This window comes from Vicugna pacos, unplaced genomic scaffold (genome assembly GCF_048564905.1).
Source record: "Vicugna pacos unplaced genomic scaffold, VicPac4 scaffold_20, whole genome shotgun sequence".
Classification (NCBI taxonomy): Eukaryota; Metazoa; Chordata; class Mammalia; order Artiodactyla; family Camelidae; genus Vicugna; species Vicugna pacos.
This window is the reverse complement of record NW_027328741.1, coordinates 30930597-30957392: the sequence shown is the minus strand read 5'-3', so window position 1 is coordinate 30957392 and position 26796 is coordinate 30930597. Positions and strand designations below refer to the sequence as shown.

Genomic DNA, 26796 nt, shown 5'->3' with positions numbered 1-26796 from the left:
GTCACTTTTATCCTCACCTCCTGCTGAAGCAGAACAGAAAGCCCCACACCCTCCTTCCTTTCTCCTCATCACCGCTCTGTGAGGCTGGCACCACGGGGTCATCCTCTCTCCATTTCCCGGCTGAGGAGGCAGAGGCCCGCCGAGGGGCAGTGCGGTGCTCAGGGGCCCACAGAGGAGAGGCCATAACCCCTTCTCAGCCAGAGGCCCTGGGGCAGCGTCCCTCCCCCAGCCCAGCTCCGCCATTGGTGGGAGTTGTGTCCTTCGGGCTCCCAAGCGGTGAAGGCCCCCATCTGGGTGGAGCTGTGGATAGAGGGGACGTGGGCCTTGGAGGCCAGGTTGAGGTCCCTGCCTGCCCCAGGATCCCTGGAGTCTCAGCCATCCAGGCTGAAAACAAGGCCATGCTGAAGCCTTGCCCTCTCCGGGAACAGCTCAGAACATCCCCTGCACAGCAGGCTTTCTTCATGCACTCAGGAACGTGACCCCTGAGGCACCACCTCTGACTCACAAGGTCGAAGGGGACAGGACACTTTGCTTCCTCTTTCACATGAAGCTTCTGAAGTCATTCAGGAAGGATCAACTAAGCTCCCATTAGTTCCCAGACATTTCTCATGAGCCCCCCGGGGCCTGTGTCATTGCTGACTGGGGACCAGGGTGAGAATCCTGACCGTGACTGACCAGCATTGATGGTGAGTTGGGCACATTGTGGAGTCACAGAATGAACACATATCTGTCTCTGGTCCAGCCACTAGGACCCAGGACTGGGCGGCAATATGCACACCTAGACCATAGGACACCTGCAGTGCTCATCCTTGGGATGAGAAGGGCGCCCTCCCCTCGGAGGTGCAGTGAAGACAGAATGGGCAGCAAGGACCTGGGCTCCTGAGGATAGATGGGGCTGGTCAGGGAAGAAAGTTACCCCTACCCACCCCGTCCACCCAGGAGCCTGAAAGAAGCCACGTGCCAGCGGCAGGGACTAGAATGGGAGCCAGAGACCTGCTAGCGCTGCCATCGAGTGCCCCCTCCTGGAGCAGCACGGACACAACACATTCCCAGGGTCTCCTGCCCCTCCACTTTTCTGTGGACAGAACACATCCCTCGTCCTGCTGATCCAGAGAAGATGGGGATTTTTCAGACGCTTTAGTGAGAAACTGAAAACTACATCCCACCCCGTCCCCTTCCCTCCTTGACCCTCCTCCCTCCAGACCTCAGGCCTCCACGCTACCTCGATGAGCAGACCCCTGCTCCAGGAATCGGCTTTGCTACACGGATCTTTACATTTCCAGAAGCCCCCCCTAAGGGGAAGGGTAAGAAGGAAGGAGAAGTTCAGAGAAAATGTGTGCATGAGGAGTTAAAGGGCAAATCCCTTTTACTTGAGAACATGGAGTGTTCAGACTGCATGGATGAGGGTCTCACTGGGATTCTTTGGGCAGGAAGGTGCTGTGGGGCTGGGGATGGAGCCCTGGGGTTGGTCACCTGGGGCCTCCATTTCCATTTCTACTGAGAAGATCTGATTCCATCAGTTTGAGTTTCAGCTGGGCAGGGCTCTGTTGGTATAAAGAGAACACTATAAATTCTCCAATTTGACTCCAGCCCCTGGGACGTTTAAGAAAATAAATTCCTAAAGCATTAGGAATGATGGCCTATTTCCCAAGGGTGCTTAGAGACTTGGCCCCCAACCCAGGTATTGTCTGTCAAATTTGTTTCCCCCAGGAGGTGCCAGCTGCCTGGGGGTGGGGATGGCAGACAAATAAGTGACCCCACATTGACTTTGAACTTCCTGTGGAGAGACACCCACACACGTAGAAACAGCCCCATGTCTCCTTCGGAGAGTGATTTGAGGCAGAGCAGAGAGGACTGCATTCAGGGAGCAAAATTTCCTGAGGACTGGAACCCTTGGGGAAGGGAACATAGCAGGCTTGGAGGTGGGAAGTTGCTGCCCTGCTTGCTCTAGCTTTAGTCCCCTCACTGTCTCAATTTGCCCTGGATGAGACACACACCCAGAGAGCCCAGGGAGGACCTAGAAGGCACACAATACATAAGACAGCAGGATGTTGAAAATCCACAGGAATGAAGTTAGCTCAGCCCAAGGAAGGAGATAGGTAGGAAGCATCCACCCACTGAGAGCTGGGAGTCAAGTTCAGCACGGCCCTGCAGGATGGACCTGGGACTGTGCAGGGGCCTGGATCGCAGACTTCCATCCAGAAAGCAGGCAAAGGAGAAGAGGCCATTCCCAAGATTCCAGAGACGGGCTCCACTGGATGGTCCATGCCATACCCTGGCCGCCTTGACCCAGTGCTCCACCACCCAGGCTTGCTCCTGGGCCACCACACTCAGTCCTTCTGGTAGGGGTGATGATGCAGTTGGCCACACTGTTAAGCTGAGTGATAGTGGCATGGATGGTGGTGCCATGTGCTCATTGCCAGGGCTGTTTTTCTGGGACTAGGTGAATCCCAGACATTGAGAGGGAACCACTTTCTTCAACACCTCCTGGAGCAGAGGGAACATCACATGATCAGCGATACCTCATCTCTGCATCCCAGGTGGGGGTCACCAGAGTGGGAGTCCAGGAAGTAGAGGACATGGCTGAAGCCTGGGCTTTTCTCTGTGTTGAGAGCACTAGCACCACACCGATTGTGGGACTCAGTACCCACAGGACCCAGCATTGATGGGTAAAGGAGAGGGGAATTTCTACAAGCCCATCCTCACTAACTCCAGGCTCCAGAGGGCAGCTCCACTCTATTCAACCCCAGGGGCATCTTCTACCATCCTGATCACATTCTGGTCTGACTCCCCAGATTCATGTTCCCCAGTGGCAGCTACACTCAGACTGTTTGTTTCTCTCCCTGTGTTTAAGTGCACATCAGATATGTGATAAATGCTGGAGCAGCTGAAATTCTGGGCATATTTCTAGGTGACCCTTGGACCTGGTTGCACAGGGTGACCTCCCCTCCCGCAACCAATGGGCCAGACCCCACCCACTATTCTTTCTGTTCTACCTATTTAATATACACATACACTCTGTGCGGAACATCCTGTTATCCTCCATCTCTGCAGGTGGACAGAGAAGGCTTGGGTTTGAGAAAGTTGCCCAGGTCACATGGTTGATAAGCGGTGGAGCTGCGGTCTTGGATTCTGGTCCCAGAAGTCTGGATCCTGGAAAGGATGAGGTGGGACAGCTTATTTCAAAGGGAAGCCCTGCCCCAGTACCCCCATGAGAGCCCACCCACCAGCACATCCAGGAGAGTCAGCAGTTCTGCCGCCAGCCTTGTGGAGAGGCTGTGAGTTCAGACTGCTTCTTACTTGTCCCATTCCTCCTGGTCATGTATCAGAGACAGAGGGGCCCTGGGGCTGGAGCTGGCTCTGTCTCCAGTTTTGAGGCTGGAGATGGAAGACTGAGTGGACGGGCCCCGTTGCTCCGCCTTAGAGTGCGCCCCCACTGGGGTAGATGCTGCTTGTGCCACTACTGGAGCAGCTGGTGGCAGTGACGCTGGCTGCGGCACCAGTGGTGTTGGTAAAAACATAGAGGGGTTGTCTCCAGGCCCTAAGTTGACCCTTCCTCTGGCTCTTCAGCAAATTTTCAGCTGTGGGGTTGGCACAAGAGGAGGGTAAAGAGAAAGGTTCACCCACAGAACTAACTTTCCCTTTGTCTTCCCCCAAAAGAAAGCTCTGCTGCCTTCAAAAGGGACGCACAGCCTCTGAACCTCAACTCAGACAGCTCTTCCTGCCTGCAGACCTCCTACCCTCTGGCCCTGCCTCAGTGGGTGCTAGAAGGTTCGTAGTGACCTGGAAGAGGTGGGGAAGGTGCATCATGTTGGAGGGAACTGTAGCTTGCAGCATGTGGCTTGTGGAGTGTAGGCCAACTGTGCAGGGCTGCCAGGTGAGCTGCAGGTACTGATGCCGCTAGGGTCCCAAGGTACTGGAAAGGGCATGGGAGGTTTCTGCATGAACTAGAGTCAGAGGCCTGGCCTTTCATCCATGCTGAGCTCTCACAGTCCCTTCTTTGGCTCTTGGACCCAGGTGGTGGCCTCAGCCCACTTCCACCCCTGTGACAGCCGTCCTTGTAGCGGAAGGGCTGGTCATGGAGTAGGCCTGACAGGGATCCACTGTGAGTGTGGTCTTACTGACACCCTTCTCTCCAAGGCCATGGGCACAGCCTACCCCATCCTCCATGCCCAGGAGCTTCAGGACTGGGCTGAAGACACTTTTGTGAGTGGGTTGCTCCCCATTCCTCCTGCTCTGGTCCCCAGTTATGGAGGTCATGGAAGTGCATGTAGAGAGAGCAGGTGAGGGAGATGGGGCTGTTGGGGGGATGGGTCTCACAGGGATCAGCTCAGTCCAACAATCCTCTGATTCCCAGGGAGGCTGGGACCCCACCCACAGCGCTTTGTGACTCATTTTCTTCTTCAGGGGAATTAATAGATGTGTGAGCTCCAGGTTCTGTCCGTCTTTCCCCAGTACAGCCCCCGAACCTACTTAGTTCTGAGGAGACAGCAGCCCCTCTTGTGGGCCCAAAGACCACCTACAGCTTCAGTTTGTCCTGTGATTCATCTGTGTGGGTGAATATGGGAGGTGCACCACGTCTAGAAGAGGCTGTGAGGGCATCATGGTTAAAGTGCTGTGGCATGTTCTTTTGCAAATGCAGAAAGGCCACAGGCCAGGGAAGGATGAGGCTGAGAGTATTTTCACTGGGGAGAGAGAAGGATAAATGTGAGGACACACAGCACGCCCAGTAGCCCTTTCTGCAGAGCCAGCCACCAGGTGAGCATGTACCATGACTTCCTCCCATAACCCTGTGAGGTCCATGCCTATACAACCCTGTCTGTGAGAAGAGCAAAGTGAAGCTCAGAGAGGTGTGAGAACTTCCAAAGATAAACAGATTAAGGTGGGATCGTCACCACCATGCTGTGCTGGGACAGGCAGTCATCTGTCACACTGCTCATGTAGGACCTGCTGGGAGCAGGGAAGGCCTGATGGGAGCACAGGAACACTGTGATGGAGGTGGCGTTTCTACCTGGGAGAGCTGGTACTGGGGACTCTGTGTGATTCTTTTTTGTGCTTGCTTTTAGCGTCAGCATGATACTGTCCCATTTGGGAACAGGGCTGTCCCCTTTCCACATCGGTGCACAAGGAGAAACATGTTCACACTGGTATCACCATAAGTCACCAGCAGAATCAGGATCTGGAGCTCAGACCAGATAATCCTCAGCAACTGGTTTAAGAAGAGGACCTGATTGTCCGCCCGAAAAATTTCTAGCTTTAAAAGTATATTTAATTAGGGGGAGTGATAAATAATTGATCCCTTCAAAATATCCTGTTATCTGAAGAACAATAGCACCTCTGAATTATAAGAACAATATTTCAGTTTGTCATCAATAACCATCATACAGGTATGACAAAACAGGGTGTTAGGAATTACAAAAGGGTCTCAAGATTATGCAGGTCAGAACTGAGAACTGTCCAAAGCATGGGCTGCATGACATTCCTTCTAAGCTACCTGAGGCTTGGTCTGCTCCTGACATGGAACAGACAGTCCTGAGAAAACCGCACTCCTCAGAGGACCCCAGGGAGTTGAGAGATTTGGGTTTGGATTCCAGACCAACCCTGATCATTTCTAAATATGGGATTTGAGACTCTTCTGCATCTGATCGAGGCGTGGTTTCAAGGAGTGAGGCATGATCCAGGCAAGAGAGCAGACATGGCTGAATCAGAGCATCACCAGTGACATTAACAAAGAGACCAGGGCACTGAGATTCCCAGTGATTTAGCATCATGGCTGGGACGGGTCATGTGTTCTCCAGTGAGTTCTGAACATCCAACACTGCTCCCAAGGATCTGCAGGGGGCGCGCGAAGCCAACAGTTCTTAGGTGGTGGGGCGCATGCGCATTCCGCGACAGACGTGGTCGGCGTCTTCCCTGGGGGCGACGCTCCTTTTCCTCAGGGTGGAGCGGGCGGCGCCATGGCGGCTTCGGGACCGCGTGGCCCTCGTTCCTGCAAGGAGGAGGACGCTCCTCGCTCGCTGTCTGAGGTAATGCCGGTTTCCCCGCATGCTAAGCCAGCTTCACACGGGGGTGTGTGTGGACCTGGCCGAGTTGGGTTCCCAGTCCAGGAGGGAGGGGACGGGCGCGCTGGCGGACCCGCTTCGGCTGTTGTCCTCAGCTGCTGGGACGGGGTGAGGGTCCGCGTCCATCGGGGCCACGGGGCTGTTCGCGCCCCTCATTCTCACTGCCTGGGTCCCCCCCTTCGCCGCGTGGTTGGAGGTGTTTACACCGCAGGTCACGGGCGGGGACTCGGGAGTAACGTGAAAGGGGCTGAGAAATTACTGAAACAGGGAAAGAGGTGTATGAAAACACATTATATTAACTTTTATATTTTAAGTGTGTCAAAGTCAGAGTTTATTATGCTTTTAATCTCCTGTCTTTAAAGGAATACAATTATTTATTTTGTACTTAAAATATGTTATATTTAAAATGTGCTTCTTAGCTTATCTCATTTTCAAGTCCAAATATTGCCACGATTGTTATTTTCTCATAATGAGAAGGAAAAGCCTGGCTGGACTAGCAAGATAACTCTTAAAACTAAGTGTAATAAGTGTCAGTTTACTGATCTAAGTACTGCTGGGCTAACTCATAAATCTGAAGTTTAATAAGTGTTGGTTTACTGGGCTAATAACTTAACTCATAAGTCCTAGCTCAACAAGTGCCAGTAACTGGGTTCTGGCCAGCAGAAGTCCCACTGAGACTGAATGAATTACTCAAGACTCTGTGGAAAAAGTCAAGAGAGGGAGAGGGAGTCGGGAGCCAACTCCACGAGCCTCTCAAATGCTCCCACATTTATTGTGTACAATCAAAGGAAAAATCACTAACAGTTGTGTGACGGAATGCAGGAATATAAGGAAAGACAGGGTGGGATTGAGATTGTAGAAATCACAGTGAGTACAAAGGCTTTGTTTATCTTTGGGGAAGTCATGGGAAGAGGGGAACAAGATATATCCTTATAGATATGTTAGAAAAGACGACCAGCCCAGCCAGCTCCTTGTTCTGGGCATAGAAGACTAACAGCAGAGACACCCAGTGTTTATAGCTGAGGGCCTGGGTTGTTGCTTTGCCATGAACAGAGCGCTATCTAAATCCTCAACTATGCAAGCAAGGCATTGTCTCTGCTTTTTATGGCCAGGAGACTGGCGTGCGGATGCACAGGTGCCTGTTTGCAAGGCAGTTAACTAAGCACATTTGCTCTTCTTTAAGGAGACGAGTGGCTGGGGTTTGTTACAATTTTTTAACCCAATCATGGGCTCCCAAAAGTAACATGATCTGTTCCTAATAGATAAACTCCAGTGTACTGATTCCCTGCTTTTGCTGTTCAGACCTTACTGGCTATAGCCCCATGCTTGCAATTAACTCTATAAAACCTAATGCACAAGTTTTGGAGGTGCTCAGAGCTTCAGAGCAGAAGCCCCTCTGAGCCCGCCAGTGTAATAAATCTGAGTATTACAACCCTCCGAGTGGTGCTTGTTTCTTGGCTGGCCTGTTGTTTCCATAATATTAATACAGTGACAGTCTTAAATATATGTAAATATAAGCTTATTGAAAAATATTTTGCAGCATTCCAGGGTGACCAGTTTTGTTAAAAATAATACCTAGGCCACTACCAATTTCTTACAAGAGTATAATTTTTAAAATTTTGAATTACTTTTATAAGTTCCAAATACAGTGGCGATTTTTAAAATACCAACCATTGTACATACTGCATAAGAACATTTGAGATGAAATATATTCAAAACTAAATCGTCAGAATATTTAAAAGGCAGGACAATGACTGCTTTTCATTGCAAATACATTTTCTCCTAATAAATGCAAAATATGAAGTTATTTAGCTTAGTTTTCTATACCTTTGTTCAAAAGGTGAAATAAGAATATCTATAATCTTTTTTTTAATTTTAACCTTCTTTCTCATAAAAATTGGTATTTGTATCTGTAGAATCTTAATTTCTCTTTCATTTTTTTCTTTCAATTTATTTTCTTTAACAGAGTGCTTTCCTGTGTCTTGTTAAAGTTTTTTTTTATTCTCCTATTCTAGATCCAAGTCACTTTCTGATACTGAGAGTAAACAAGGGGAGAGACCTTATAGTAAGTATGCAACTTTTGATGTGGTCAGGAATTTTTCTTGGAGAACTTTCTTTACAATTTCTGCTCAAGTCACAGTATTATCCCATTATGAAAACTGAATACAAAATTGTAATCTGTTTACACCAGGACGCTTCCAATTTTGGCACAGCACATTTCCTGATATTTTACATTAGATATTAATACAATATTTGATTTTATTTATATATTGTACACTAATACATATTTTATATATGAATATCTGCTGAATGCCATTAATTTGCATGGGGTGGTAGCTGATTGCATTTGATTTTTCTGACCATTAGTTATTCTTAGGTGTGTCTAAAGTACTTCTTAGAACACATATTTGACTACCACACCTCTCATAGAGTATTTTAAAGGTTATTATATTTTAAATTATAGAAGCAGAAATGTTACCCATTACGTTTATGAAATGATTAAGTAACAATTTGGTGTAATCATATTCAGTGGAGGAATGATGGCTTCTACATCTTTGTACATCTGCCACAGTTGCTCCTCTATAGTATTTGTGGCCATGAGCATTTTTATGTCAACATGATCCTTTTCCAATTCTTTTTTTCTTTTATTTCAGTACAATCAGTAAAGCTTTCCTTTGCAGTGATGGCATTGTTTTTAACATGAAGATACCTTGTCATCTGACACATTTGTACCTGATGGTCTATTACTCTTGTACAGAGCAATAAAAAGCATTTTCATATCTCCATCTGTATTCTAGATCTTTCTAATTTCTTAGAAGCTTTTTATAATCATTTTTAGTTATTTTAATTGTACTAAACACAGAAGAACAGATCACTTTTTATATTTACCTACCTCATCACCTGAACGGACACATACATTATAATAACATGTGAGTTTGATGAATTTGAGGAACGTTCCAGAGTTTGAGCTTCAAGTATTTTTATGTGATTTTCTAAGAGGTAATTAATTTCTGGCACAAAATATGGCATTATCTAAAACCACTGGCAGGATTGTCTGTCATTTTGGCTTATTTGACTTTTGTCACATAGCTATCAACTAGGACCCAGTGAGTTTGAATATTTTAAAAAGCACTTCTGATTAGAAAACATCAGGAAGAAACATTGAATATTTGTGTTCACGACTCTGGTATCATTATTGTAATGTGCTATTTGTTTTGGCATATATTTGATTTTGTTCCAGTAGTGTGAAATGTAAGCATGGGAACAAAATTAAAAAAAACAAAAAATTCTTGAAGCCAGTCACAATGAATTATTAGTCATTTTATTTTTATTTTATAAACAGGCCATTTGAATATGTTCAGCCATGAAGTGAAACAGACTCACTGAAGTCTGAGTCCTGAGAGACAGTGACCCAGGACACAGCCCTACCAGTAAGTAATGTGGTGATTTGATACACATATGTATTGTGAAATTATTATCACAATAAGGATACTTCCATAAACTCATAAAATTCCCATTTGTGGTGAGAATTTTTGAGATCTGCTCTTAGTAACTTTCAGATAAATAATACAGCATTGTTAGCTGTAGTCACCATGCTGTTCGTGAGATTTCCCAGAACTCACTCATCTTAAACATGGACATTTGTACTCTTTGGGCATCTTCTCATTTCCCCACTCCCAGGCCCTGACAATCACCACTCTGTTCTCTGTGTGAGTTTGGCTTTTTTAGATTACATGTGTAAGTGAAATCATGCAGTTCTACTTTTTCTTTTTTCAGAGTCTGCAGTGTGTTGATTTGATCCACTTACATACAGCAATGTGATCACAAACACAGCTTTAACTAACACCTCTCACATGACTCACAAGTATAATTTTCTTTATTTTTGGTGGCAAGAACATTCACAAGATAGTACCTTACGAGCTTTGGAGACTAGTACAGCACTGTTGTCTGTAATCACTGTGCTGTGCATTTGATCTGCATGACTTATTTATCTTCTGCTTGCACATTTGTACCCTTTAACATCTCCCCATTTCCTCCACCCTGACACCTAGGTACCACCATTTTACAATTTGTTTCTAAGTGTTTGCTTGCTTGTTTTTTGTTTGTTTGTTTGTTTTTGTATATCTGATATCTTACATTTGTCTTTTCTCTGTTTATTTCATCTCACCAAGCATAATACCCTCAAGGTCAATCTGTAATATCCCAAATGGCAGAAATTCCTTCTTTCATAATACAGAATAATATTCCATTGTATATAAATGCCATTTCTTCTTTATCCATTCATTCATTTTTGGACACTCAGGTCATTTCCATATCTTGGCTATTGTGAATAATGTTGTAATAAACATGTGAATGCAGCTATCTTTTCAATACCCTGTTTTCACTTCTTTCAGATGCACACCAAGAAGGAGGACTGCTGGAGCATATGGTAGCTCTATTTTTAACTTTTGGGTAACCTCTATAGCTTTTCCATAGTGGTTGAACCAGGTTACATCCCCACTGACAGTGTACAGGGGTTTTCTTTTGTCCTCATCCTGGTCAGCACTGTCTCTTGTCTTCTTGGTGATGGCCTTTCTGACAGGAGGGAGAGGATATTTCATTCCACTTTCAATTTTCATTTCCCTAATTGTTAGTCATGTTGAATATCTTTTCATGTACCTTTTGTGTATTTGGGTGTCTTCTTTGTTAAAATATAAATTTAGATTCACTGCCCATTTTTTATATTGTATTGTCTACTCTTTTTTTTTTTTTTTTTGCTATTGTGTTATATGAGGTCCACGTATATTTTGATACTAACCCTCCATCCAATATATGATTTGCAGAAATTCTCTCCTACTCTGTATTAGGCTTTATATTTTGCTGATTATGTTTTTTGCTGTGCAGGATCTTTTTAGTTTGATGTAGTCCCATCTGTTGATATTTGCTTTTCTGGCTTGTGTTTGGGGTTATATCCCAATATTATTACCCAAACCAGAGTTAAGTATCTTCTTCTCTAAGTTTTCCTGTAGGAGTTTTAAAGTATGAGGTCTTACATTTCAGTCATTAGTCCATTTTAAATTATATTTGTGAGTGGTGGAAAGTAGGTGTCCAATTTCATTTTTCTGCTTGTGTATTTCCAATCTTCCCAGCAACATTTGTTGAAGATGCTGGAGTTTCCTCATTCAAAATAGCATTAAAACCAATAAAATACTTAAGAATAAACTTAACTATGGAAGTGAAAAATTTGTACTTTGAAAACTATAAGATTTCTATGGAAAAAATTGAAGAAGACAAAACAAGTGGAAAGATACACTGGACCAGAAGTATGGCTAATGGAACAGAAGAATTAATGTTAAAATGTCCATAATACCCAAAGCCATTTACAGTTTCAGTGCAATTTCTATCAATATTCCAACAGCATTTTTTACACATGGAGGGAAATCAATCTTAAAAATGTTTTATGTGACTACCAGAGATCCAGACACCAGAGCAATCCTGGGAAAGAACAAATTGGGAGTCATCACACTTCCTGATTTAGAACTAAATCACAATGTTACAGTATGAGACACAATGATATTGGTATTAAAATACACACATGGTTTAAATTAACAGTATAGAGGACCCAGTAGTAAACCCCTGTATATTAGGTCAACTACTATTTGAGACGGAAGTAAAACACGTTCAGTGGGCAAAGGATAGTCTCTTTGAAATATGGTGCTGGGACTCGTGGATACTACTTTAAATTTTTGATAGAAACTCCATACTGCTTTTCCTAGTGTCTGTGGTTATTTACATTTTTACCAACAACACACAAGGATTTTCTTCACATCCCTTCCAATCATTGTACTCACTTGTCTTTTTTCACTTTCGCCATTGTAACAGTTATGATATGGTTTCGTGGTCTTGATTTGCATTTCCCTGATGATTAATGACAACCTTTTCGTGTTGCACATTTGTATGTTTTCTTAGGAAAAATGTCTATTCAGATCTTTTATTCATTTTTAATTAGATTTATTTTTTTGGCTGCTAAGTTGTATGATGTATTTATATACTTCAGTAAATACCATTTATCAAAAGATGGTTTGCTAATAGATTCTCCCATTCCATATGATGCCTTTTAATTTTTTCAAATTCTTTTCTATGCAGAAGTTTTTACATTGACTTAGTCCCGCTTGTTTCTTTTTGCTTTTGCTTTGTTTGCCTGTACTTTGGAGTCATATCCAAATAATCATTATTTACAAGATCAAGGTCGAGGGGATTTTACTCTATGATTTTTTTTTAAGGTGTTTTATGATTTCAAGTCACAATTTGACTATTTTATTGTGAGATATTTTTTGTGAGTAGTGTAAGATGGGGTCCAATTTAATTCTTTTATATTCATTCGACTGTACCAGTTTACATTTTGACCAAAAAATTAAACAAGTTTTACCTTTTCTTCATATTCTTGCAAACATTTTTTTTCTTTTTTATAATGGCTATTCTAACAGGTGTGATGTGATGTGTCATTGTGATTTTGATTTGCATTTCCCTGATGATTAGTGATGTTGAGCATTTATTCATGTACCTATTGGCCATCTATATGTCTTTTTGAAAAAAAATCTACTCAAGTCCTTTAACCTATTTTTAATGTTTTATTTGATTGCTATTATTTTATGACTTACTTATATATTTTATAAAAAAATGTTTTTTGATTAACAAATGGAAAAAAATTGCCTGTATGTTATTTTATTCTGTAGTTGCTTTTTAGTTTGCTGATTATTTGTTTTGCTGTGGAGGTTTTTTTTGTTTTTTTGTTTTGTTTTGTTTTGTTTGTTTTGTTTTGTTTTTGTTTTTTAAATTTCTGTAGTTCCACTTGTTTGTTTTTGCTTTTGTTACTTGAAACTTTGGTGTCATATCCAAAAAATATTTGCCAAAACCATAGCAAGGAGCTTTATGTTTACATTTTCTTCAAGTAGTTTTACAGTTTTTGGTCTTAAATTTAAGCCTTCAGTCCATTTTGAGTTAATTTCTGTGAGTGCTGCAAGAAAGGGGTCCAATTGTATTCATCTGTAGGTCATTATCCAGTTTTTTCCTGCACAATTTATTGAAGAGTCTATAGTTTTCCCTTTACATCTTCTTGGTTCCCGTGTGAAGTACTTGTTGGCACTATATAAGTGGGTTTTTTTCTGAGCACTTGATTGCTTCATTGGACTTGGTCTCTATTTTTTACTGTTACCTACCATTTTTGATTACTATAGTTTTGTAATAAAGTTTGAAATTAGGAATTGTGATATCTATAGATTAATTCTTTGACCAGGTTGATTTGGTTATTAGGGGTGTCTTGTGGTTCCATACAAGTTTTAGGCTTGTTTTCTGTATTTCTGTATAAATGTCATTTGAATTTGGATAGGGATTGCATTGAATCTATAGACAGCTTTGGGTGACACAGACATTCTTACAGTTTTAATACTTCTAATTCATAACCATGAAAATTGTTTCCATTTATCTTTTTTTCAGTTGTTTTTTTTTTTAATCAGTGTTTTGTCATTTTCAGTGTAAGGATATTTTACATACTTGGTTTAATTTATTCCTAATTTTTTATGTCATTTTAAATATGAATGCTTTTTAAATTTATTTTTCAAATTGTTTGTTGTTGGTATATAGAAACACATTGCTGTTCACATGTTGAAAATTGTATCTTGCAACTTGACTGAATTTGTCTATTGTTTGTAATAGGTTTTTGATGGAATCATTAGGATTTTCTATATATAAGATCATATTAAATGCAAACAAATAGTTTTGCTTAATCCTTTTCAATTTTGATTACTTTTATGTATTTATCTTGACTAATTGCTCTGGCCAGGACTTCCAGTATTATGTGGTAAATGAGTGGTGATTGCACAAAATTATTTTGTTTATATTTTTGTCAGAAAACACTTCACCATTGAGTATGATGTTTACTGTGATCTTGTCCAGTATGACATTTATTATGTTTAATTACTTACTTTGTATAGCAATTTGTTGAGGTTTTGTTTGTTTGTTTGTTTATGGAAGGCTGTTTAATTTTTTCACATGTTTTTCTGCATCTATTGAGATTACTATATGATTTTTGTATTTCATTCATTAATGTGATGCATCACATGTTTGATTTACATAGGTTGAATTGTCCTTGGATTCAGGGATAAATTCCGCTTGACATGGTATATGATCTTTTCAATATACCGTTGAATTTGATTTGCTTATATGTCATTGAGAAATCTTGCATCTATATTTATCAGTAATACTTGCTAGTTTTTTTATTTTTCCTCCTTGTAGTGTTCTTTTCTGCCTTTGGTATCAGGGTAATGTTGGACTTATCAAATGAGTTTGCAAATATGCCTCCTCTTCATGTTTTTAAAAAGTTTGAGATGATTGTATTAATTCTATTTAAATGTTTGGTTGAATAACCCAAAGAAACTGTCTGGTCTTAGCCTCTTTTTATGTTTATTTTATTTTTTATTTTTTTACTGATACAATCTTTTCATTCATCATTGGTTTGTTCAGATTTTCTGTTTTTTTTATTAGTCAGTTTTGGTAGTTTTTATATTTCTAGGAGTGTATTTTTTCCAGCATATCCGAGTTGTCTGTGTGTATTTGTTGATAGTCACCTCGTATAAGCTGTTGTATTTCTGCTGCATCAGTTATAATATCGCCTCTCATTTCTGATTCATTTGCATATTGTTTTACCCTTTGTTAGTATAGCTGAGTTTCTCAATTTTACCATTTCAAATCAACCTCTAGCATTGATGTTTTCTAATATTTACAGTCTTTGTTTATTCTCTCACATTTGTTATTTCATTTCTTTGCTACTTGTGAACTTAGTAGGATTTTGTTTTTTGCTCTAGTCCCTTGAGAAGTAAAGTTGTTTATTTGCAATTCTTTCTTCTTGTCATACTAATTTGTTGTAATAAACTCATAACTATTTTCATGGTATCTTGTAAGTTTTAGTAAGTTGTGTTTCCATTATCTTTTGTTTCAAGATTTTCTTTTAATTTCAAGAAAATTATTGTAAAAATGTTATAAATTACCCACCCCCGGTTTTATTGAGATATAATATGGTGCTGTTTAAGATTCAAATGCATATTATAATGATTTGACTTGATATATTATGAAATGATTATCACATAAGTTTAGTTAACATACATCATTTTAATATAGATGCAGAAAACAAAGGAAACAAAATATATTTTCCTGTAATGAGAACACTTAAGGTCTACTTGCTTAACAGCTTTCAAATATACCACAGAGCAATGTTAACTGTATTCATCATGTTGTACATAACATTTCAATACTTGTTTATCCCATAACTGGACGTTGGTATGTTTGGACTTCCTACATCAAATTCTCCCTCTTCCCACTGCCCACCTTTGGTAACCAAAAATGTGATATTTTACTTTTTGTTTATTTTTTTCACATATAAATCAGGACATACAGTATTTGTCTTGCTCTGCCTGACTTCTCTTACTTAGCATGATGCCCTCAACGTCCATCCATATTGTCACCAATGGCAGAATTTCCTTCTTTATATTGCTGAATAATACTCCATTGTCTAAATATAGCACAACTTTTATATGCAAGCATTTGTTGATAGGCAGGTCATTATCATCTCTTGCCTATTATAAATAATGTTGCTGTGAACATGGGTGCAGATGTCTCTTCAACAAAATGTTTTCAATTATTTTAGATACATTTCCCATATGTAGAAATTTTGGGTCATATGGTAGTCCTGTTAAATGTTGAGGAACCTCTCTAGTGTTTTTCATAGAGGCCAAACCAACTCATAAGCCAACCAAAAGTACACAAACAGTCCCTTTTCTCCATACCTTTGCTAGCATTTAATAGTAAGCCTCTTGTCTTTTTGATAAATTCATCCTAATAATCCTGAGTCGATATCTCCTTGGGTGTTTGATTTTAGTTTCCCTAATGTTTTGTGATGTTGAGCACATTTTCATGTATTTGTTGGAAATTCATGTATTTTCTTTGAAAAAATGTATTTTTAGGTGTTTTGCACAGCTTTTAAGTGGGTTATTTGTTTTGATGCTTTTTAGTTGTGTGATATGTATTTTGGATATCAACACCTTATTAGTTATAAGGTTTTTAGATTTTTTTTTCCCATTATATAGGCTGTCTTTTCATTTTGTTGATTGTCTCATGTAGGAGATTTTTAGTTTGATGTAGTTTCATTTGTTATTTTTTTAATTGTTGTTTATGCTTAAAGTATCATCAAAAATAATTTTTAAGACCTGTGTTAAAAAGATTTTTACTGTTTTCTTCTAGGAATTTTATGACTTCCAGTCTTATATTTGACTTTCTTTCCTTTATATTTAATTTTCAGAGTGGTGTTAGATAGAGGTCTAATTTTATTCTTTGGCATGTGAATATAAAATTCTCCAAGCCCAGTTATTGACAAGACTGTCTTTGCTCCACTGAGTCTTCCTGACCACCTTGTCAAATACTGGTTGACTTTACATGCATGGGATTGTATTTAGACTCTCATTTCTATTCCATTGTTTTTATGGCAGTACCATGCTATTTTGATTATTATAGCTTTATATTATAGTTTGATATAGAGTGCAATATCTCCAACATTGTATGTACAAGGTCTTTTGTGTTTCCTTATACATTTTTGTATTTTTTTTTTTCCTACTTTAAAAAATGCCACTGGATTTTGATAGGAATTAAATCAACATATGGCTTTGTGTAGGATGGGCATTTTAACAATATAATTCTTCCAATTCATGGGCAAGGGATAACTTTACACTTGTCTGTATTTTTTAGTTTATTTCATAGAGTGATATTTTATCTCCTTGGATGAATTTAGTCCTCAGGTAATTTTCAGTGTATAGAGATATGACTGATTTTTGCACTTAAAATTTTTATTCTGCAACTTTACTGATTATGCTGATTAGTTCTAACAGGATTTTGGTGAAGTTTTTAGGACTTTCTATAGATAAAATCATGTTATCTTAAACTAGAGATATTTGCACTTCTTATTTTCCAGTTTTGATGACTTTCCTGTCTCCTCCTTACCTGACTGCTCCAGCTAGGACTTTCATTACTCTTCTGAGTGAGCGGTGGGGGTGGGCTCCTTTGCCTTGTTCCTGACATTAGGGGAAAGTTTCGGACTTCCACTACTGAGTATGTTTTGAACCGTGGCCTTGAGTTACATTCATTTTATACCTAGGCTGTTTGGTGTTTTCCTGTGTCTATTGATCATTATATTTTTTCTTTTGTTCTATTAATGAGATGGCATCACATTTATTTGATTTGCTAGTATTTTTTAAAATCTACATTCATCTGGGTTATTGGCCTAAATTTTCTTCTCTGGCAGTTTGAAAGCAATGCTAGCCTTGTAAAATGAATTTGGGAATTTTCCTTCCTTGTCTATTTTTTAAAAGACTTGAGGATTGGCATTAAATCATTACATATTTGGTAAAACTTACCAGTGAAACCATCTGATCTTGAGCTTTCCTTCATTTGAAGAGTTTTGATTACAGATTTATTCTCCACAGTGGTAAATGGTTCATTTAGATTTTCTATTTCTTCTTGATTCCCTCTTGCTAGATATGTTTCTAAGAATTTTTTTTTTCCATTTATCTAGGTTGTCTAGTTTATCTGCATGTAGTTGTTCATAGTAACTTATTATCCTTCTTATTTCTGTGGTAGAGATGCAATGTCTTCTCTATCATTTATAATTTGTTGATTTTGTTCCTCTCTCCTTTTCCTTGTGTAGTGTAGCAAAAAGTTCAAAATTTTGTTTATTTATTTAATGAACTAGCTCTTAATATTGCTAAATTTTACTGTTGTTTTGTCTATCACATTGATCTCTGCTGTAATCTTTATTATGTCCTTCCTTCTGCTAACTTTGGCTCAGTTTGGTCTTTTTCCAGGTCCTTGAGGAGAAAAGTAAGATTGTTTATTTGAGCTCTTTCTTATTTCTTAAGTTAGGCATTTATTGTAATAGACCACCCTGTCGGAATTGGTTTTGCTATATCTCATGGGCTTTGGTATGCTTTGTTTCCATTTTAGTCTGTCTCAAGACACTTTGTTATTTCCTCTTAAATTTATTCTTTGATACATTAGTTGGTCAGGAGAGTGTTGATCAATTTCTATGTGTTCATTAGCTTTCCAGTTTTCTTCCTCCTACTGATTTCTAGTTTTATACTATGATCAGAGAAGACATTTGGTATAATTTCAGTCTTGAATTTGTTGAGATTTGATATATGACATAATATGTGGTCTCGTCTAGAAAAAAAATTTTGTACACTTGAGAAGAATGTATATTCAACTTTTGTTAGACAGAATATTTTATATATGACTGTTAGGACCATTTGATCTTCAGTGTTGTTCACATCAACAGATCCTGTATTGAACTATTGTCTGGATGATCTATCACTTGTGGAGAGTGGGGTGTTAAAGTTCTCAACAATTATCATAGTGTAGTTTATTCTGCCTTTTAGCTTGTTTTTGCTATACATATATTTAGTTGCTCTGATTTTGGATGCATAAATATTAATAATTGTTACATTTATTTGGATGGATTGACTCCTCTATCATTATATAATGACCTTCTTTGCCTTTTTTGACCTTTGTTAGATTAATGTATTTTTGACTGTTTTAGGTGTAACTCACCCCTTTTTTTCCTATTTGTTTGAAGTATCTTTTTCTGTCCCTTCACTCTCAGTCTATGTGTTTTTAAAGACAGAAAATAAATAAATAAATATTTACTTGAGCTACATCTTTAAAGAAATAGACCTAACAGATATATGCACAATATTCTGCCCAGTAGCAACAGAACGACGTTCTTCTCAAGCACACAAGAAACATTCTCTAGGTAGGTCCTTTATAAAGTCACAAAACAAGGCTCAGCAAATGTAAGAAGACTGAAATCATATCAAGTATCATTTCTGATAATAATGGTATAAACCAAAAATTAATGACAGAGGAAAATAAGAAAATTCACAAATGTGTGAAAATTAATGTGCATACTCCTTATAAACTATTGGGTTAAAGAAGATATCAGAAATGAAATAAAAAATATTGTGGGGTGATGTCACCAGGATGGCAATGTAGGTTATTACAGACTTTGCTCCCCCTCAGAAGAACAGCTTACAACTGTTCACAGGCAGGACAGCACTGAGAATACACTAGAACATGGGGTGAGGCTGAAGCATCCATGTGCACCATGTAGACAAAGACAGACCATAGTAGAAAGACATAGATGGACACACTTGGGCCCATAATCTGAGAGAATGCAGATACATTACAAGTTATTTTAAATAAAGACAAGCGCAGAACTTTTTGTTTCAGATTTTCTACAGTACTGAGAAAAAACAGAATCCACAATGACACTTCTGTGCAAAGTTGAGAAAGTTACTTTTGAGACTGTTAAAAAAAAAAAGAAATAATCTATAGACATAATATATGTTCCATAACTGTGTTTACTTGATTTACCTCATTAAATGGAAAATATTTTGTTAAAAAGAAGACATACATCAACCAGACTTATTTTGATTTTCTTCCTATTAATCGTGATTTACCATTTGTATTACAGGACTCATGAAGTAGTGACATATTCAGTGAAACCTACATATGGGATGTTCCATTTATGATACACATGTTGAGAAACTTGAGCTTTGGATGTCACTGAACTCTTCAGCATGGAGTACTAATTACTAATTAAACTACTCTTATGGAGTAAATTCATAAGTTCCTTGGTAAGTAACCAATTACATGGGACAGAAGCCATTGTTGAGGAAGTGACATTACTTAAAACCCTACATAGTAGAGGCAGGATGTGTGAGGATAAGTGTATCCTGAGGGGTAGGGGCAGGGTAGATAGGGAGGGAATGAGGTTTCCAGAGGGTTGAGTTGGATACTGGAGAATCAGTGAATAAACAAAGAGTAGTAAATCTGAGTAATTTCAGAGAGGCTTCCATAGAGGTGGAGAGTGAAATACACATGTGTTAATCAGGGCCTGCTGGGTTTCAGGATTGGGGGAATTGAGTAAGACTCTAAGTAGCATGGACTCATTAACATATAAAATTCAATGAATTTATTTACTTGTATGTAAATTAAGAGAATTCATATTTTCTATATGAGCAGCCGCATGTAAAGCCATATTAGTTCTGAATCTGGGAGAGGAGAAATGGTCTCTGTTTCTCTTAGAGCACAGTGCCAGGTGATGGTTAGGGGATTTGTGGCAGGTGAGCCTGGGTATTGTGGAAAACTATAAAATGTCTTGGCTTCTTTCTCCTTTTTCAGTTGTGTCTTAGTGCTTGAACTTTTTGTAAATGAAAATCCAGAGACTGATGGAGGTTAGCTGTGATCCTGACAGTTCAATCACAGAGAAGCAGGTCCTTCCTCTTTCTCTGTTGCCAGTAGGTAAGCAGGCTTCTCCACAGGCCTGAATCTTCTCTATAAAACCAAGAAGTAATAAAAGATTTAAGGGGCTCTGGTTATGTTTCCCTAGGTCCCTGAGATGTTTTGTGGCCCAGAAGTTGAATATTCTCCTTCCCAGTATTTGTGCTGTTGAAAGTCTTCACATTACACCAATATGAGAGCGGCTGTCTTTGTCTCAGTCCCTTCGGCACAGGGGAAAGATGCCTCACTCATGGCTGATTGGCTTCTGATGTGCATTAGTCATATAGTGGACACAGTGGAGGGAGACTGAAGAAGCAGAGGCTCACTCTCTAGTTGTGCTGGCGTATGTGTCAGAATGAGGTCAGCTGAACACAGCACAGGTGCAGGAGGCACAGGGGACAACAGCAGGGCTCCTGTGAGTGTGGAGCATGGAGGATAGTGAGGGGTCAGCGATCTGACCTGAATTCAGTGTCATAGTTTTGATTAGTAACTGCATCCTCTGAAAATGGCTGCCAATTTTAAATAACATAATTATCTTCCCTCTTGTACAAATCCATCCAGTTTTCATTTTGTAAGGAAACTTCGTTCACATTTAAACACTGGAAAACAATGTATAAATTTTATTTTTTCCTTAAATATGGCTGTATGTTGATGAGAGAAACTGCAGTAGATAGAGCAGCACATAGGATCTTGTGGAAATCTTTGAAGGACTGAAATACCTGAACCTTATTGGAAGATTCTGTTACTGTCAGACCAGTGAGAGTGAGTGCGACCCTGAAGAAGCAATGCTGTATGACCATCAAAGCTGAGAGGTAGAAAGAAGACAGAAAGAAATGGGAGAACTCAGGTCACTGGAGGGCCAGATTAGGGCCATCTTTCAGTGTAGAAATCCCTGGAGCGACAGGCTTGTGATGCTGACTTTGTCCACACGTCTGGTAATGGACATCTGATGTGTGTAGTTATTAGAGAATCTGCACCTGCTAACCCCAAGATCTGCATGAATCCTGTTCAGTCATGTGCAGGGCTGGGCATCTGAATTCTCTGTGATTGAAGTGAGTAATAGACATTGACAATTAATTCACTGATTTCTATACAGAACACTTTAAACATGACCTCAGTTTGAAAATCAATACTCCTAAGCACTTAGGAAAATGTTTCACATGAGAGGTGTTCTGTTCCATGTAGAGGTATAATTTGCCATTAGTCACAGTTAATAAGTCATAAATAACAGACATCTGCCTTGTGATGAGTCTAGTTTTATCTAAAAGTCTTAGAGAGAAGAGGTGAGTTATGACTTCTCAAATTCAAATTTTATAATCAGCAGTTCTCTTGATTTTGCCTTTGACCCAGTGGTATTTGAGATTGTGTTATTTAGTTTCCTCGTATTTGTGGAGTTTTTTAATTTTGTGCTGTAATTGATTTCTAGTTTCATTTCATGGTGCAACAAAGATTCTTGGTATGATGTCAATCTTCCTCAATTTGTAAGGTCCCTTTTGTGACATAACATGTGATCTATCCTGGAGAATGTTTTGTTTTCACTTGAAAAGAGTGTGAATTATTCTGCAACTGGATGAAAAGTTCTGTGTATGTCTGTTAGGTCCATTTGTCTAAAGTGTTGTTTAGGTCCACTGGTTGTTTATTGATTTCTGTCTCAATGTTCTATCCACTGTTGATAATCAGATATAGAAATGCTTACTATTGTATTGCATTAAATTTCTCCTTTCAGATCTGTCAATGTTTGCTTTACATATTAAGATGATCTGATATTAGATGTGTATAAATAATTGCAATTGTTATAACTTCCTAGTGAATTGACATGTTTATAATTACATAATACATTTTTTGTCCCATTTTTGGCTAAACATCACATTTGTCTGGGACAAGTATAATAGCCACTCCTGCTTTGTTTCGGTCAGCTTTTCATGGAATATCTTTTACCATCACTTTACTTTCAGCCTATGTGTGTCCTTAAATCTAAGATGAATTCTTGTAGACAGCATATAGGTGGAGCTTGGCTTTTTAATCCATTCAGCCACTATGTATCTTTTTATTAGGGAGATTAGCCCATTTACAGCTAAAATAATGTTTGATCAAGAATGACTTACTGTTGTCATTTTTGAACTGTTTTCTGTTTGTCTTGCAGTTTTTCTCTCATTTTCTTTTCATGTCTTTTGTGTTCCATTGTTTTTGGTATTAATAAGTTTTTATTTCTTTTCTCTTTTTTTGTTCTCTACCACAGGTATATTCTTTGTGGTTACCGAGGGGCTTGTTTGCAATACCTGTTAGTTATAACAGCCTATTTTAAGTTGACAGCAACTTAATTTCACTTGCACATAAGACGCCTCTATCTCTCCATTCATATTATATGCTACTGATAGCACAGTTTACATACATCTACTTCTATTATGTATCTGGCAATCTAATTTAGTTATAGTTATTTTAAATCTTTCATCTTTTAACTTTTATAGTAGTATTAGTAGCAATTTGTTGCCACCATTATAGTAATAGAGTATTCTGTTATTCTGTATATATTTAACTTTACCATTAAGATTCAGTTTGTCTTCTGCTCTTGAGTTGCTGTTTAGTATCCTTTTCTTCCAACTTGAAGACCTCCCTCTAACATTGCTTTTAAGAAAGTTCTTGCTAAATTCCTTTAGGTATGGTTGTCTGAGAAATTCTTTCTCTGTCTCTCTCTTTTTCTTTTTTTTTTTTTCTTTTGTGGACAGGTGTAGCAATCTTAGTTGGCAGTTTTTCTTTACCTTGCAATATTTTGGCTTATGTTATCCCAGTCTTTTCTGGCCTCCAAAATTTCTCCTGAAAATATCAAGTGGTAGTTTTATGGGAATTACCCTGTATTTATATAACAAGTTGATTTTCTCTTGCTGCTTTCAACAGTCTCTATTTGTCTTGAAATTCTGACAATTTGATTATAGTGTGTCTTGATGTGATTCACTTTGAATTCTCTTACTTGATGTCCTTTGGGGTTTCTGGACCTGGATGTCTGCTTTATTCCTCAGGTTTGGAACAAAATTCAGATATGATTTATTTCTATATTTTTTCTGCTTCTTTCTCTCTTCCTCTTGGTCCTCCAATGTTTTGTCTTTGGACTGAATAATGTAACATAATTCCTTTAAACTATTTTCACATGATTTTATTCTCCCCCCCCCTTTTTTTTTTCATACTTTACTCTTCTGACCTCAGAAAGAATCTTTAGGAACACTATTTTGAATTTTCTGTTGGGTATATCGCTTATCTCCATATCATACAGTCATTGTTCTTGGAGTGTATCTTTGTTTTCATTTTGTTTTGTTTTTTTCTTAGGATATATTCATTGTTTCTTCATTTTTCTTGACTCCATGTTAGTTTATTTGCCTTAGACCAAATAGCCTCCTCTCCCAATCTTCGGAGTCTTGCCTTATGTCAGAAATGTTTGGCACAAGTCAGCCCAGCCAGAGTTTCTAGGTACCTCTCAAACCTTGTTCTTACTCATAGTGCCTTTTTTAGGTGCCCCCAGGAGACTGAGGTACTGTCAGTGCCCCAAGAGAGGCAAATTAGAAGCCAGCCCTCAGGCAGCAACTGGACAAGCTGGGGCACTGCATGTGTAGCCTGACACTGTCTGTAGAGAAGCTAGGAGCTGATCTCTATTGCTGGAGCAATTCGGGGTAAGGGGAGTTGTGGGAAAGCCTGCAGGGCCATGAGGAACTGCCACTTTGTTCTCTGCAGACTCCAGAAGACTAATGAGTGCTGGGCTCCATTTGCTCTAAGTGTCATACAAGCTAGAGGACAAAGAGTCAGGCAGTAGCTGGAAAAGTCTGGGTGCTGGATGTGCAGTCAGACTCCTTCCAGGGAGAAGCTGGGCCCTGGTAGTTTTTGCTGGGGCAAGTGAGGGGCAGAAGCTGCAGAGATTACCCCCCTGCCAGCTCAAGCTCCCAGAGGGCCCTGCCAGCTTCCAAAGAGAGGAGTGAGTTAGAACGTAGACTTTAGACAGCAGCTGGGAAGGTCAGTACATGAGATAGATGTGCAGTCTAGCTCCTTCCAGAGAGAAGCTGGAAGTTGATTTTTATTTCCAGCTCAGTCTACACTAAGCCATAAGGAATATCTGCTGGAAGAAAAACATCTTGAAAACTGAAAACATTCACGGTTTCACCAGAGGAGAAAGATCACTCTGATTCCAAGGCAAGATAGTGAGACTCTTTTGTTGCCAGTGCAGAGAGAACTGAGAGCAAAGACAGAGTGAAGAATGCTCAGTGTTTTCAACTAGAAAGGAACTAGATGACTCCACAGTTGATTGAACTATTTTTTTTTGTCAAAAACAATCCAATAAATGTTAGCTCCACCAGAACAATCTAAGTTCTATGTAGAAAAGGGAAATGTCTGCTCTTTCTACGATGTTATTTTAATTTGCACAGCTTAATGCTTAGAGTATTACACTTACTTAGTAAATCTTTAATTCACTTACTCATTCATGCAAGAAATAATCACTGACTTTCCAGCACTGTTTTGTGTCTTAGAGATTGGATACAAGAAAGAACTGTGTACAAGAATTATGATCAGGAAGACACCAGTGTAGTGATGGACAAACTAGATGTAAACATCTTCAGACAGCTGTCGTTGCTTTGACCAGACATGAATCGGGGCTGATTGAGGTCTGAGGTATGTGGAAGCTTGTCTGGATACTTAAGTAAAGAAGTCATTGTTGACAGACTCACTGAGACCAGATGGCTGAAGTTTTCTAGCACCACATCTCTGAAGAATTTTCTCTGGGATGAATCCACCAAGGCCTGTAATTCTTGATGGACATCCACACTGCTTCCTTCAGGTCACTACTTTGTAAAAGTTCACAGATGCTCGGGTTCTAATGGGGCTTCCCTGACCAGTTCTGTGTGCAGAGATTTGACATGATGGTGCTGGGCAAGGGGACTTTGTGTACAGTTGGCTCAGACCTTGTTTGCTGTTTCTGTGCTGACTTATTTATATCCTTCAGATACAATCAGGAATATATAGACACTGGAAAACAACAAATGTTTATTGACACAATTATCACCTGAGGTATAGTGTGAAATACCCTGGACATGCTCAAATAAAGTCATGACTCTTTATTGGTTATTATAAATTTTGAGAACACGTAACAAAGCTGTAATTTTCACCAATTTTAAGTGCATAAGGCAGACAGTGTCAACAAACTGCTGATTCTTAACCATAACTGTGGATAGATTAGCCTGATACAAATGTCAAGTTTCTCATCTGTGAAATGACTCAACAATTATTTAGGAATTTTAAGAATTCCAGTGAGTTGATATGTAAAGTGCCTTCTATATAGCAAATGCTCAATAAATTGAAGTTATAAATCTGTTATTACTAAAATGACAGACAGCCTTCCAGCAATGCTCAGAATACTGCAGGACTAAACAGGATTCACGGTGAATTCAGGGTCTGCAGTTGTAACCTCTCTCATCTCTGTACAACTCAGATGTTCATTAAAAGGCATAGGACATACAATTCAGAAGCACAAGCCAGAGGCCCATGAGACTTATGTACTGAACGGTGGCCCCAGCCTAACCCCTCTCCATTTTCTCTGTGGTCTCCAAACATTAGTTACTATTGTCTGCTTTGTATCTTCATTCGGTCTATCTGTGAAAAGGTAATAGAAGCCTCTCGACTTAATCTAACTGAAGCTGGTCTCTCGAGTTCTTCAATAATTTCCACAGGTCCCTAAATTGTATTTCATATGCTATTCTCTTATGTTTATGCATTTTGTAATTGAAATATAGTCAGTTTACAATTTTGTGTAATTTGTGCTGTTCAGCATAATATTTCAGTCATATATATACATATACATATATATTTTTGTCTTCATATTCTTTTTCATTATAGGTCACTGAAAGATATTGAATAGTTCCCTGTGCTTTACAGTATGAACTTGTTATTTGTTTTATATATAGTATTTAGTATATGCAAATTTCAAACTCCCAATTTATCCTTTACCACTCCCTTTCATCCCTGGGAACCATGAGTTTGTTTTCAATGTCTGTCAGTCTGTTTCTGTTTTGCAGGTGAGTTCATTTGTGTCTTTTTTTTTTTTGTAGATTCCACTTATAAATGTAGAAATTTTCTATTTCTGGCTTACTTCACTTATAATGATGATCTCCAGGTCATCCATGTTGCTGCAAGTGATATTATATATATACACTATATATATACAAGTACATATATATATGTAGTAGAGTAGGATTCCATTGTAAAAATTTACCACAATTTTTTATCCAGTCATCTATCAATGGACATTTATGTTGTTTCTATGTCTTGGCTGTTGTAAATAGTGCTGCTGTGAACATTGGGGTGCATGTGTCTTTTGAATTATATTTTTCTCTAG

General features: G+C 39.2%; 1 long non-coding RNA gene across 4 annotated transcripts in view; it reads left to right on the top strand.

Annotated features, from left to right (window-relative positions):
• Nucleotides 1-5916: 5916 nt before the first annotated feature.
• The window catches only part of LOC140694196 (uncharacterized), a 36144-nt gene continuing 15264 nt past the window's right edge, over nucleotides 5917-26796 (top strand). Inside the window, exons 1-6 of one of the 4 annotated variants that reach the window (XR_012069945.1) lie at nucleotides 5917-6026; nucleotides 8078-8127; nucleotides 9406-9493; nucleotides 19615-19777; nucleotides 20325-20444; nucleotides 24935-25076. This is a non-coding gene — a long non-coding RNA (uncharacterized lncRNA). The remainder of the gene's footprint in view (nucleotides 6027-8077; nucleotides 8128-9405; nucleotides 9494-19614; nucleotides 19778-20324; nucleotides 20445-24934; nucleotides 25077-26796) is intronic. The other 3 variants (XR_012069947.1, XR_012069944.1, XR_012069946.1) reach the window with 3 other exon arrangements.